The 13,948-nt window shown below is 33.3% G+C and overlaps 1 protein-coding gene and 1 non-coding gene across 3 annotated transcripts in view; one reads left to right on the top strand and one right to left on the bottom strand.

Annotated features, from left to right (window-relative positions):
* The window catches only part of ACSS3 (acyl-CoA synthetase short chain family member 3), a 357,152-nt gene that overhangs the window by 262,622 nt on the left and 80,582 nt on the right, over positions 1–13,948 (bottom strand). The window lies entirely within an intron of this gene.
* LOC116479847 (U6 spliceosomal RNA) lies at positions 5,033–5,139 on the top strand. Its single transcript, XR_004251135.1, has one exon. It is a non-coding gene; the product is annotated as a U6 spliceosomal RNA (small nuclear RNA).

Here is a 13,948-nt window from a genome sequence, read left to right as displayed (position 1 = left end):
GTACAATTACTGAAGTAAATTTAAACAATTTTCTGCTGAAGCATGCAGAATGCTAAACTACAGAGTCATCATTTGGGCTATCTAAATAAATTCATGTCCCTCATTTTAAGGATATTCCAGGTCAGGGAGGTGAAGTCATATGTCCAGAAATAGAAAAAAAATGCAAAAAGAAAAAGAAAACAATAACAATAAACAAACAGAATAACTGTGGCATAAACAAGAGACAAGTTGTTTCTTTCTCCCATTGAAGGGCCCCAAATGTTTCTATTCCAGGCTCCTTATTCTTGCTTCTGTGCTATAAGGGGCTATCATTTGGAAGTCCACCTCAAGGGCCCGAATAGCTGCTGAAGCTTCAGCAGTTAAATGCTCATTATAACCAGCAAGAAGGGAGAGAAAGAGAGATTAATTTAAAATGGCTCTATTTGAAAGCATTTCCAGGAAGTTGCATACCTTATTCTCCTTATATCCACTAGCTAGGATTTAGACATATGGTCAAACCTAAAGCAAGCAAGTCCTGTGCCGATCTAAAAACAGAAAATAAAGTAAGAATAGTGACTGGTAAATAATCAACAGCTTCTGACATCCAGAAAGCTACTTAAGGCAGAACTTGAGGGTTAATCTGAGCTTTTTAGAATTCCTGTTCATTCTTTTATTACCACATGTCCACTTTTATGTGAATATATTCAGGTTCTCCATTATTAAGTTATCCATGCCCTACTTCAAGTCTCTCCTATCTCATAAAGCTTTTCTTAACTACCACACTTCAGAATGATGATTTATCTTTCTGGAGTTTGTTGTAGTCAATCTATACCACAAATTCTGGGTTGTATTATCTTTTTTTTTTTTTTGAGACGGAGTCTCGCTCTGTCAACCAGGCTGGAATGCAGTGGTATGATCTTGGCTCACTGCAACCTCCGTCTCCTGGGTTCAAGCAATCCTCCTGTCTCAGCCTCCCAAGTAGCTGGGATTATAGGCACCCATCACCACGCCCAGCTAACTTTTGTATTTTAGTAGAGATGGGGTTTCACCATACTGGTCAGGCTGGTCTCAAACTCTTGACCTCAGGTGATCCACCCACCTCGGCCTCCTAAAGTGCGGGTTGTATTATCTTGAAGGCACTTCTGTTTGTATGCAGCCTCTCTCCAACTGCACTGCAATTTTCAAGAGGACAGGAAGCATGACTTTACTTTGGGGTTGTGGCTGGCCTCAGCTTTTGATTTGTGGGATCCAATGGCTTTTGAGTTCTCATCCTGCTTTACTGAATGTGACCCTGTTGACTACTGCTGTATACAAAAATCTCACCCCATTCCTTGACTTCTGTGGCACCACGCACTAACTCTTCTTATGAGTTCCAACTATCATGGTAGCACAATGTTAAAACATTGTGTACCTGCAGTCCGTAAAAGAAGAGATCTTGAACTTTGATACCCCTCAATGCTCACTCTTAGAATGTTGTAGTGTGTCCAAAGTTTGCAGACTGTTGACCTACGGACTGGATCTAGTTCATAGACATATATTTTATTTTGGCTCACACAAGGTCTTCAAAAGAGTAATTTAGTTGTCAACATTTAAAAATTAGGAGAGGTCACATTAATGAAGAAAACAAAATTTCAGTATCCCTTGAAAATTTAAAGATATGGGAACACTGGGCCAACATACCCATGTGCTATTAATAGTTTTGAGCTGGGTACCTGTCATCCTCTGGAGAAAAGCAATGCTATGTACTTACTGAATCTTATTTATTTTTTCTTTCTGAGCACAGAACTAGATTGCATTTCCCAATAAATTAGGTATGGCTGTTTGATAGAGTTGAGCCAATCAAATATAGTTAAAAGTATGTATGTCACTTTAAGGAATGACCACAGAAAAAATTGCCTATAAGATGATCAGTAATCACTTTCTTATCTTGTAAGCCAGACTCATACAAAGGATATAGTTGGAAGACTTCAACTATAGATGAATAGATATAATAGATAATGGGGGCAGTACATGGAAGGAGCCTGGACCCCTGAACAACTTATTTATTTATTTATGAGATGGAGTCTCGCTGTGTCACCCAGGCTGGAGTGCAGTGGCGCAATTTCGGCTCACTGCAAGCTCTGCCTCCCAGGTTCACACCATTCTCCTGCCTCAGCCTCCCGAGTAGCTGGCACTACAGGCATCCGCCCCCACGCCCAGCTTATTTTTTGTGTTTTTAGTAGAGACGGTGTTTCACCATGTTAGCCAGATGGTCTCAATCTCCTGACCTCATGATCCGCCCGCCTGGACCTCCCAAAGTGCTGGGATTACAGGTGTGAGCCACAGCACCCAGCACCCCTGAACTATTTATTACATGGAGCAGAGTTCCCATGCTAATCTTCATTGTAACATAAAAATAAATAAATGTTTATTCTGTTAAATCATTGGGATTTGGGGATTGTTTGTTACAGCAGTTAATCTGACTAATGTACTGTCTTTAAACCATGGTAGGCAGTCTAATTCACTATGATCTACACCAAACCTGATTTATCTAATACCTGTAAGCAGCTGACTCTTCGACTCCTAAATTCTGCCTGTAGTCACAGAATGAATTTTGAGGACCAAATTTACAAGGAATTTGACAAACTGAAGCACTTTAAAAGACAGTTAATCAACACCAGGACTACTTATCAAAAAAATTATTAAGAATTATGTATGTATAGCTTTGAAATGGAAGTTGTAGAAGATACTTTAAACAGTTTTCAAATATTTGAAAGGATTTATACAATGAGGAATTGAATGTGCTCTGCATAGCCAAGAGGGCATAATTAGAACCAACTGAGTAGAAATAAAAACTGAAACACCATCCTTCAGGGGTCTTATAGAGACTATTCTTATATTGGGTTAATAGGTTGAACAAGAAGACACCTGATTTCCAGAAAAATACCCAGATTTTATTAAGTTGGTGTTATAAGAATTACTCATATTTGAGTGTATATACTTATTATTGGTTCTGCTTTGCTTGAAATATTATACTTGGTTTTGTTTGGTTTAGTTTTTGTTGTTACAGTGAGCTTACAATGCTTTGTTTATCCTAAGTGATCTTCAGCTACATCATAGATTCATTTGCTAATATGAACATAAAATAAAACTACCTTGGTAAAGTAATTAAAAATGAATGGGTCCTAATCACACTGGCATTTTTACTTTCATAGTCTCTAATATTGAAGATGGCTACATGAGCTTTTATGTTTCTTTGTATGAAGGCTCTTAAATAGGTCCAATGACTATTCCATTTATAACCACCTTTAAATTTTATATGATTTTTTACAGAATCACAGATAATGTTAATATCATTAAAATATAAAATATATTTAAATGACTTTCCTAAAATAATTTATTTACCTTAAATCACTAAGTATATCCATACATCTGTTCTTCTTTGAGCTTTCTCTTATTTCTTTTTTGCTTAGAGATGAGGTCTTTCTGCCCAGGCTGGAGTGCAGTGGCTTGATCATAGCACACTGCAGACTCCTGGGCTCAGTCACTGAGACTCCCGGGCTCAAAGGATCCTCCCACCTGGGCTTTGGGCTTCCCAAAGCACTGGGCATACGACTTCACCTGGCCTGAACTTTTTCAATCTATATGCCCTAATTTGAAATAAAAATATAAAAGATACAGTGGAAGTTCCCTGGGTCCCCTTTCCCAATCCTATTCACCTCCTTTTTCCAAAAATAATCAGGAAGCTAAATTTGAAATTGAGCATCATTCCCATTATACTTCTGAATTATTAATATATAAGCAAATATCAATAAATTACATATTATTGATTTGCCTGATATTAAAATATATTTTAATATATATTTAATATATGGAATATGTATTTATTCAATATACACAGATGATATTTATATTAAAATATAAATATTAAAATAATTATATGTATTTGTATATATTTTAATAGCAGGGAAATCAATAATATATAATTTATTGATATTTGCTTATATAACAATAAGAAAAAGCAAACTGTATTATTGTTATATAATTGTATTATATAACAATAACAAGAAAAAGCAAATTGTGTTCTATGTGGTATATATGTATACCCAATTGTATTCTATTTCTTGTTCAACATTATGTTTTGTTTTTAAAAAGTAAGTTCACTTCTGTTACATATATTTTACTTATTTTTCCATTTAAGCATTTAAACAATTAACTAATTTGTGGAATAGCTAATCTATTTACATTGTTTCATAGTCAGTAAGTGAAAAATGTTACAGAGTTAAAAGTCCTCCTCCCACCTCTGTACTTTAGACACCCAGTTTCCACCCACCTCAGTCCCCCAAAATAGGTACCCATGGTTACTAGTTTCTTGTGTATCCTTTCAGAAATCTTTTAAATGCATAAACAAATGGTAGTGTGGTATACACACTGTTCTGTACATTGCTTTTATAACTTAATTATATGTGGATTATCTTTTCATATCAGTGCATAAAGAACATTCTTATTTTTTCTAAGTGTAGTATCATGTTTCATCTTATGAATGTCCCCTAACATATTCAACTGCTGTTCTTCTGATAGATATTTAGGTTGTTTCTGTGTTTTAGCAATTTCAAATAATGCAACAGTATATAACAAATATATACATAATTTTACACATATGAATTAGCTATTGTAGTATAATGAATTCTGTGAGCCAAGAATTCAGTTTTAGTTTAGATATGTTCTTCTGTCTCAATAACTCTTACAAGGCTATAATTAGGGGTTGACCAAGTCTGTGTTCTCATCTGAAGGTTTGACTGGGGGCAAATTTGCTTTCATGCCCACTCATGTGGTTGTTGGCAAAATTCAGTTCCTTGGAGGTTAATGGACTGAGAGTCTTAGTTCCTCACTGTCTGTTGGGTGGTCTTACTTCTTACTTCTGTGTAGATGAATCTCCCCATAGGACCACTCACAACATGCCAGTTTGCTTCTTCCAGAGCAATAATTCTGCCAGAGGGAGGGGAGTGTGATAGACAGTTGGATGATAAACAGATTATAGATAAATTAGATAGATAGAAATACAGAAAGATAGGTGCACGCTTCGGCAGCACATATACTAAAATTGGAACGATACAGAGAAGATTAGCATGGCCCCTGTGCAAGGATGACATGCAAATTCATGAAGCGTTCCATATTTTTTAGAACTAGAAATACCATTTGACCCAGCCATCCCATTACTGGGTATATACCCAAAGGACTATAAATCATGCTGCTATAAAGACACATGCACATGTATGTTTATTGCGGCACTATTCACAATAGCAAAGACTTGGAACCAACCCAAATGTCCAACAACGATAGACTGGATTAAGAAAATTTGGCACATATACACCATAGAATACTATGCAGCCATAAAAAATGATGAGTTCATGTCCTTTGTAGGGACATGGATGAAACTGGAAAACATCATTCTCAGTAAACTATCGCAAGGACAAGAAACCAAACACTGCATGTTCTCACTCATAGGTGGGAACTGAACAATGAGAACTCATGGACACAGGAAGGGGAACATCACACTCTGGGGACTGTTGTGGGGTGGGGGGACGGGGGAGGGACAGCATTAGGAGATATACCTAATGATAAATGACAAGTTAATGGGTGCAGCAAAACAACATGGCACATGGATACATATGTAACAAACCTGCACATTGTGCACATATACCCTAAAACCTAAAGTATAATAATAATAAAAAAAGGAAAAAAAAAGAGAAATATAGAAAGATAGATAGATAGATAGATAGATAGATAGATAGATAGAGCAAGCCCAACTCATACTCTTGGTAACCTAATCTTGGAAGCAACATCTCATGGGTTTTACCATATTTTACTCATTAGAAATAAGTCAGTAAGTCCAACACCCACTCAAGAAAATGAAAATTATACAAGGGTGTGAAAATTCCCAATGAGGCAGGATCACTGGGGCCCATATTAAGGGCTTCCTACATGATTATATTTATAGGGTAAATTCTTGGAAATAAGACTGCTAGTTCAACAGGTATATACATATGAATTTTAACTGATATTGCTAAATTGCTCTGCACTCCCAACAGAAATATGTGAGAATACCAATTTCCACATGTTAATATTTCTATTGTATTATTGAACTTTAATATGTTTGCCCATTTGAAGGGTGAAAAAAAATCTATCTATATGTATTTTCATTTGAATTTCTTCTGTCATAACCAAGCTGGAGTATTTTTCCATATATTTAAGAGCCATTTGTATTTTCTATCAATGTTGCCTAATTTTTTATTGGGTTATTAGATTTTGACATATCAATGTTCAGGAAAACCTTATGTCTTAAGATGATAAGCCCTTGGTCAATATTGTGAGCTACAAATATTTTTCTCACTTTATCATTTGCCTTTTGAATTTTCTTATGACTTTTTGTTATGGAGAATTTTTTAATTTTAATTTTAGTCAAACTCATCAATCTTTTCTGTTGTAGTTTATTTTGAAATCCTACATATTTTCTTCTAAATTTTTATCTTTTTTATATTTCATCTTTGATTTATTTGGAATGTATCATAATATAGTGGGTGAGGAATGGATCCAACATTGTTATTTTGTAGTTGTCCTGACACCATTTTCTAAATAATCTATAGATTTTTTCATTGATTTGAGATGTCATCTAAAAAATTACAAAATTCCCTTATGTATTTAGATCTATTAAACCTAGTAACATTAATAACAGATATTTTACGTATGTATATTTATGTATGTATCTATGTGCACATGTCTATGTGTATGTATAGATATATAACCCTGCACCATGAAGATAATAAAATTGATTACATACTATAACATAAATAAAAACTCAGCGAGTATCTCCAAGTGGAAATACTGCACTCAACATTGTCTGATTACAATGCAATGAAAATAGTAATTAATAATAACACCAGAAAACCAAAAGCCTCTACCAACCAAATACGAAAGACAAAAAGCATTTAAAGCTCTTGGACAAAGAAAAGTTATAAACCAAATGTGCTGAATATCTGAAAGCCACAATAATAAAAACACTACATATCAGAACCTATGGCATATAGATAAAACAATTTTCAGAGGAAAATCCATAGCAACAAATACATGTCAGTAAATAAGTCGTAGAATATTGAATTAACATCTCTTTCCTCTAGTGTATTTGAGTTAATGTATTTTTCCTGTATGCTTTTAATGGATTTCTTTTTTTCCTTTTTTCTTTACAAATGTTGATGCTACACTAATTGGTGTTTAGATATTTATAACAATAACAACTTCTGGGTGCCTAGATTGATATACATTACTTGATCTTTTACCTATTAGCCCAAAGATGATTTCTTTATCACTGCAGTACAGTGAATTTTCTAGGACACTGGTATATTTCATTATTGCTTGTTCCTAGTTGTTTTTTTCTGGCACAGAGTTTACCCTTACAGTATGTAGATTTCAAATCTTCATTTCAGGAAAGTTTTCTTGAATTATACCTTTAAATATTTTTTTCTATCCATTAATTTGGTTTTCTTTGTCAGAGATTGCCATCATGAATCATATCTTGGGCCCTCTATATCTAGTAGGTCTCTATTTCTATTCTATAGTATTTATTTTTCTCATTTCTATTTTTCATGATTTTAATTTCCCTTTTTTTCCCATTTTTTTCTACATTCTTAAAATGATTTTGCTCTTTTTTTGCTACTTTGATTTTGAGCTCTGCTGTCTCATTTGACTTCTAATGTTTTTTGTCTTTTTAAAATATATGATGAACATAAAAGTTGTGTTTGCTTTGGGGCTTGTGACATGAGTTGAATAACAATTCCAAATAATTTTTAAGTTATTAATTGAAGTAATATCTTCTAGATTGGTATATCTTTAAGATAAGTATGTACATTTCATCTTATGTATTATAAAATATTTATCTTAGCTTCATTATTTTAATAGACTCATTTGTTTTCTGTGATATTTCAAAGAATACTTATTGAAAAAGCATTCCCATAGTTTCTTGTTATATTTTTTCTACTGTTTTCTTCTACCACTTATTTGACTTTTAGTATTAAAATAGAAAACAATTCTAGACAAGGATTTGTTTTTATAAAAATATATTAGCATTTATAATTTAAAATGTTTATATAATTGCATTGCTATAGTTTTATTGTTACAATAATCTCAGCATAATATAACATTTTCTAATGTTATATAGTTGAGAAAGATCTATTTTGAAACTCAGAAATATAATTAATTGTTACATGGACAAGAGAACATTAGAAAACCTCACACTATAAACCCTCTATTTCTTTTTGACACCGTTAATTTTTTTAAGTTGACACATACAAATTCGTTATGTTTATCATGTACAGCATGTTTTGAAATATATATACATTGTAGAATGGCTAAATCAGGCAAATTTAACATATGGATTATCTTATATTTATCATTGTGGGTGTGTGATGAGAACACGTAAAATCTCTTCTATTAGCAATTTTTTAGAATACAGTAAATAATTACATTCATTGGTAGATTTTTTACTAATATTGTTTGTATATTCCTTGCAGAGATCACTTCTTTTTATTTTTTAAATGTATGGTAAAATTTTAGGCCACAATTTTCACCTGCATTGTAATTATACCTTTTTCTGGTAAGTATTCTTCAATTGTTAAAATTTTTTGCCATTCTTTAGAGTTGCAGGCTATCAGGTTTTCACACACTAAAGATTGCTTCATTGCTGCTGCGACAGATACAAACTGCTTCCTACAATTATGGCTTGTTTCTGTGATTCATTTTGAGGCTATGCCTCAACTTCTCTTTAGAATTAAATGAGAACTTGAGGGCATTTACTGACACCTATGGTGGCAAAGAAAGGATATGACTGTTACAAGTTGGGAATAAATCTTACCTACAGGAATTTTTCTTTTCCCCCTTTGAGATCTAGTGCCACTGGATCCACTATGTTTCTTATTTGATTTATTCCATGAAGCTGTCGTCTGACCTCAATTGCTTTAGGAGGATTTACATAAAATATTAAATCTGAGAGTTATTGTCATAGCATGTATTTGCCAAAAATAGAATATGCAGGTTTTGGCAGGTTGGATTTTTGATCCCACTTATTCACCTGTCCCCACCTCCATCCTCTTGTCATAGGCATTATTGACCTGGGATTTGGCTATGTGACTTGGTTTTGCCAATGACCTGTGGATAGAAGAGACACTCTGCCAGATCCAGGCCTAGATCTCGACAGTCTCCAAGTTCCCACTTTCATTTTTTAGCCTCTGACATTACCATGCCCTGGCTAGCTTGCTGGTCCAGGGAGGATAAGAGACACATGAAGGATAACTACCTCAAGTGACACAAAGACATGAATGGAGAAGCAGAGCTGTCACAGTCACCACAGCCTGAAGCAGAGTTGCACAGATGAGCCCAGCCAACCTACAGATGTGGTAGCCATAATAAATGACTGTTGTTTTAAGCTGCTGAGTTTTATGTTTGTTATGCAGCTAATGAATGCATATATTGTTTAAAATTCCTTTTTGCTTTTAAATTATTCTTAGAAGTGAAAAGAAAGAGATGGGAAAGATTTATATGACGTACCCAGTCATATTGATACTTAAAGACCAGCATTTTAAAGCAACTTCTTCATATTGATTTAGGTATATTTAATTAGTTCATTTTAAAGACTGTGGTAGTTTATTGTATATTAAAACTTATCCACTTTCCTCTTTGCTGAATTTTTCCATTGTTAGTATTTTTAAAGGCTTCAGTGACAGCTTCGTTTTTGAATCTTCCCAAATCCTCACATAAAATCTGAAAAAGCATTTAGTTAACATAACCAAATCCACAGGCAATTTTTATTAAAATACTAGGTGACAAAGTATATTGAAAGACACATAAACACATTGGGAGATAAATCAGCAGTAGCCACAAGATCTGTGCATGCATCTGTGTGTTTGTAATGGTGGGTGCCAAGAAAGGGGGAAAGAGAGCAAAGCAGTGAGGGCACAGATGGGTGTGAGAAGAGAAGAGCACCCAAACAGCCAACAGGTGTCCACTGGAAAGCACTGAGAGACAAGAAAAACCAGAACTGCAGCTACTACAGGAAACTACAGAAGAGGCAGCTCTGCGGAGTTAGAAAACCCATCTGAATCAAACACCTTTTAAAAGTCCAGGAACTCCCAGGAGTTTAAAAGGTGTTTGATTCAGATGGCTGGGAGTTCGAGACCAGTCTGGCCAACATGGCGAAACATATGAAAAATACAACAGACAAACCAACCAACCAACTCAGTGACAACAAAACAGGTCTACCCTGGAGTCATACTCTAAGTTTTTCTATTTTCCTCCCTTTCTGATCCTTTATCCCACTTTCTTTTTCTTCCTCTTCCTTCTCCTTCTTCTTTGTCAAATAGAGGATTGAGCTATTATCACTGATCCATATAAAGTCCCTCTCTCATTTATTTTAATTCCCACCCCCCATTTCTATTCCCCGACTTCCCATGTGCAACCTTCCTAATATGTTTGATACGCATCTTTTTGTTTGTATGTATTTTTAGAAAATGTTTGTTTTGTGTGCAAAAAAAATTAATAAAAAAAAGTAAAAAAAATAAAAAAAAATAAAAGTCCAGGAACATGAATTTCACACAAAAATAAACAAGGCAAAAATATTAAACCTGAATTCCATAGGTAAAAATAGAATAAGGAACGAAATACTCATGCAATGAAAGGACCCCAGAAAAGACATGCTTTAGATACATACATACACACATGATATATATCTACATACATAGGCAAATAAATAAATACCAAAACTACACCTACTATTTTAAAATGAACTAAAAGACACCAAAAATGACTTAAGAAATACATACATGAAAAATACAACATGAAATTACATTTAGAAAAACTCAGAAATAAGGTGACAACTAAAAAGCTAATCAGATTTTATTTTTTTAATTACTCATGAATATTTTGTATCTGTAACTTCAAGCACATGTGCTAGAGTTTTACTGAGGGACATACCTAGAAATGCAATTAATTAAAATGTGCACACATCTTAAAGTTGCTAAATACTGCCAAATTGCGATCTAAAATGGTTGTGCTAGTTTACATTCACATTAATATCTTAGGAGAACTAATAGTCTATATATATTTACTCACATTTTAATTATTAGCCTGTTTCAATTTTGCCAATTTATTGGATGTGAAATAGTATAGAAATGTTATTTAAATTTTTAACTCTGTGATTATTAATGGGGTTTAGCATTTTTTATTTTGAAAATTTTTATTTCATTTTTAATTGACAAATAATAGCTGTATATGTAAGTAGAGTACGAGATGTTTTAATACCTGTATACATTGTTAAACGGTTAAATCAGGCTAACTAGCATATCCATCACCTCACATATTTATCATTTGATATAGTAAGAACATTTTAAAGATTCAGCATTTTTAATATATTTTTAAATCATTTTTAGTGAATTATCTGCTCATACGTTTTATATTTCTTATATACTGGAAAACAATCTTGTGCATTTTCTTTTTTTTTTTTTAAGTTTAAGATTCATCTTTTAGTTGATAGTTCCCTTTTTGAAACAAAACTTGTAATTTAACGTGGTATATTTCCACAAGTTTTCATATATGTTTTGTGGTATTCATTGCGCTTTTTTCTCTGCCCATTAAGAAAAATAAACGTCCGATACATTTTTTAACATTTGCTTAAGCTTTGGTTTTTAAATTTGAATCTTTAATCCACAAGGAATATATTTTATTTATTTTTGTTATGTCAGTATCCACATTGAACCCAATTTTTCACTGGATTTCAGATAAGCACATGAATCTCTATGGCAGCACCCAGAATGGAGATACTGAAGTGAAGAGTGTGCTTATTTTCGAATTCACTAGCTATTGCCAAATTACTCTCCTAAGGAATTTTTCAAATTGACACTATCACCAACAAAGTATGAGTTCTACTTCCTTATGAGTGTTATGAATCATTAATTTTTGCCAGCATGACGAGTGTTAATTGTTGTGCCAATTGTCACTTTACAAAATCTTTTTTTTTGGAATTCGTTTCCTTGAGATATATTACACAATTATTCATTCAGAGTGGCTGGTCCACTTTCTCTGTTTTCATGAATATGCGAATCCCTGCTTATTTCTTTCAGAGTGATATCCAAATACCCCCAAAGAATATGTTAAATACTGACTCCTTCTCCCATGGTTACCTTGTATGTAAGACCCTGTTTTAAAGGTGATTGAGGAAAAGAAATTTAGAATTATTTACTTGATTTTTCTTATCCTCATGCTTAAATATTTATATTAATGCTGTCTTACATCTGTATGAGCACTCAACAATTTTAAAGAGTTCTAACATGTATTTCAACAAGCATTTAAAACTCAGATTAGAGTTTCCCATAACTACACATAATAAAGTAATACAATGTTCTTTTTCGTGCTTATGAGTCTCTTTCAGTTTCTTAGTTACCTATTATGTTATGTTTCATCAAAAACGCTTGCATATTTATATCAACATTCCATTTACCCCTTAGATTATTCATGACTGAGTGGAGTGTCAGCTGCAGAAATAGGAGGTTTAATGAGTTTCATGGGGATACCTCATTCCAAGAACAAAAACTGGAAAAGAAATGAAACACAAATGCCTGCGTACTAATATTGTCCCTTGTTAGAACCGATCTCAGGAGCACAGATGATAGATAGTCCCTAACCAATATACATCTCCTTTAAGTGGGCCTTTACTTCCAGTTTGGTGTTCTTTGTATAAGTCAATCTCTCACAGACACTGCACTAATGCTTAATATATAAGCCACAAATGCCCAAAGGAAAAGGCTACCATTATTCTGCCCCTGCTCAGCTTTTCTTTTAGACTATTGCTTTGTTCTCTTGATCTTTTATTTCTCAAGATCTTTGTTGTTTGTAATAGAAATAGGACACCATAAAAATAAACATTTATCTTATTAGCATTCTGCACATCCTTCATTTTTGTTTAAAAGAGAACTACAATTTACCTTGGTGAAGATAATGCATTTTAAAGCACTTTTTAAAACATATTTAACATATACTATGTAGTCCCAGTCTATTATAATGGCAACAAAAGTTAAAGAATGAAATTTAAGGTTGATTGAAGCACATGAAAAATGGAGAACTAAGGCAATTATTCATGCTTTTAAGATAAAAATTGTAATATATGTATAAATAAAATATTTTGATTCTGTACAATTTAGATACATTATATCGGGTATGGTTTCTGTGTGTGTGTGTGTGTGTGTGTGTGTGTGTAAGCATGCACATGCAGCAAAATAACATGCAATTATAATCTTTGCATTCTAATGATTATGAAAAGTTTGGTTTTAAATTTTGCAGAAAAGTTAAACAAAGACTTCCAAAAGGACCCGAATTTCTTAAGCCAGGTGAGGTTTTTGAAGAGATATTTTCCAATGGTATTTAGGAGAATTTTATTAATTTGTCTGAAACATAGGAGGAAATATTGTTTGATTCAGTTTTAAACCTCACTTTGAACTATAGTCAGCACGTTCTGAGGGGACATACTCCAGATTTCCCAATTTTCTCACATTTCAAAGAGAGTAAGTTAAAAGGTGCTTATCCCTCCATACATAAAAGAATACTCTGAAGTGTTGTCTAGTGACAATGAGAAGATAGGCAGGAGGGACAAACAGAAATGAACATCAAAGTAACTACTAATTTATGTATTTTTTATGTATATGTTTTTATGTTTTTATTGTGGTTGAAGTTATCTATTGTCATTCCCTCTTTTACTCCACAGAATAACAAAAGTATTCTTTCTTTGCAGAAAATCATGCAAGAGAAGGTAGCAACTTGCTAAATGTGTATGGTTAGTAAGAGTTAGAGTCAAGATTTAAACTTTATAAGTTCTATGATTACAAAGTCAATATCCTTTCCCATAAACTATGCAACAAAATAAAAATGAAATTTTGATTAAGGGTGATAA

This window comes from Hylobates moloch, unplaced genomic scaffold (genome assembly GCF_009828535.3).
Source record: "Hylobates moloch isolate HMO894 unplaced genomic scaffold, HMol_V3 SCAFFOLD_12, whole genome shotgun sequence".
NCBI classification, from domain to species: domain Eukaryota; kingdom Metazoa; phylum Chordata; class Mammalia; order Primates; family Hylobatidae; genus Hylobates; species Hylobates moloch.
The sequence above is the reverse complement of the archived record's forward strand: the minus strand, read 5'-3'. Positions and strand labels throughout refer to the sequence as shown.